At 37.2% G+C, this 1529-nt stretch overlaps 1 protein-coding gene across 1 annotated transcript in view; it reads left to right on the top strand.

Annotated features, from left to right (window-relative positions):
* LPXN (leupaxin) overlaps positions 1-1529 on the top strand; it is a gene marked incomplete at its 5' end in the record, with an annotated part of 40460 nt that overhangs the window by 36325 nt on the left and 2606 nt on the right. The gene's annotated exons all lie outside the window — the stretch shown is intronic.

A 1529-nucleotide genomic window follows, 5' to 3' on the forward strand; every position in this document is an offset into this window, starting at 1 on the left:
GGTGAGCACACAATGATATGATTTTTTGTTCTTTGATGCCTGATACCTGATCCCTTCGACACCTTGTGATCACACAGGCTGGTGTGCTTCTTCCAGGTGGGCTTTGTTGCTCCAGTATATTATTAAGATAGGTTTTAAGAGTTGAGTTTATGGATTAAAAGGTAAATACTTATGTTTAATTTTGTGGAGTATCACAAAATTATGCCTCCAGACTGGTTGTACTGTTTTATATTTCCACTAGCAATGTATGTATATAAGAAACACCAAACTCATCGACATTGAATCAATTTTAACTCATAGCAACTCTGTAAGACAGAGTAGAACTGCCCATTAGGGTTTCCAAGGCTGTACACTGTCATGGTAACAGACTGCCACATCTTTCTCCCATGGAGCGACCGATGAGTTCAAATTGCCAACCTTTCGCTTAGCAGCCACGAGCTTAATACTGCACCACCAGGGATGCACCGGCAATGAACAAAGGGCGACTTTACCATGGAATCACTAATAAATTATCTTTAGATTTTTGCCGATGTGAGAGGCAAAATATATAAGAAAATAAATGTTTTACATTCGTTTTTTAAATTTCTCCTTTTGTAAGTAAGGCTGTGTATTTTTGCATATATTAATGAGTTATTTTCCCTTTAAAAAATCTATTCACTATCTCTTTATATTTTTGTCTGTTTTCATTTTGGACTTCTTTTTTTTCCTTTCAGAGTTTTTAAGAGTTCTTTCATTTTAGGGATATTAACATTTTATTCCCTTATACATAATTAGCAAATATTTTTCTAAGTCCTCAGTTTTGACTTTGCTCATAATGTTTTTTGTCACGCATATCTTTTCCCCCAGGTGCTGTTTTGTATACTAGAGATATAATTCTGTCAAAGGAGACCAACAATATCTAGTCTTTGTCAGCGCTAATGTTCCAGAGACAGAAGATAAACAAGATGATTTTGGATAGTACTAAATGCCAGGAAGACAAAACAAACAAGCAAACAAAATGATGAAATGATACAGGAGGGAAGCCTCTCTGATAAATAGATCTTTTTTAAAAAAATAATTTTATTGGTGGCTCATACAGCTCTTATCACAATACATACATGCATCCATTGTGTCAAGACATTTGTACATTTTTTGCCATCATCATTTTCAAAGCATGTTCTTTCTACTTGAGCTCTTGGTATCAGCTCCTCATTGTTTTTCAGCATGAGGGGTTTATCTGTCCTGGATTCCCTGTGTTTCCTGCTCTTATCTGTACCCGTGTACATGCTCTGGTCTAGCCAGATTTGTAAGGTAAAATTGGGATCATGATAGTGGGTGGTGGTGGTGGGAAGCATTAAAGAACTAGAGGAAAGTTGTATGTTTCATCGTTGCTATATTGCACCCTGACTGGCTCATCTCCTCCCCGAGACCCTTCTATAAGGGGATGTCCAGTGGCCTACAAATGGGCTTTGGTTCTCCATTCTGCACTTCCCCCCTCATTCACTATGATATACTTTTTTGTTTTGATGATGCCTGATACCTGATCCCTT

This window comes from Echinops telfairi, unplaced genomic scaffold (assembly GCF_000313985.2).
Source record: "Echinops telfairi isolate 266 unplaced genomic scaffold, ASM31398v2 ScPeMD7_7416;HRSCAF=8454, whole genome shotgun sequence".
Lineage (NCBI taxonomy): Eukaryota > Metazoa > Chordata > Mammalia > Afrosoricida > Tenrecidae > Echinops > Echinops telfairi.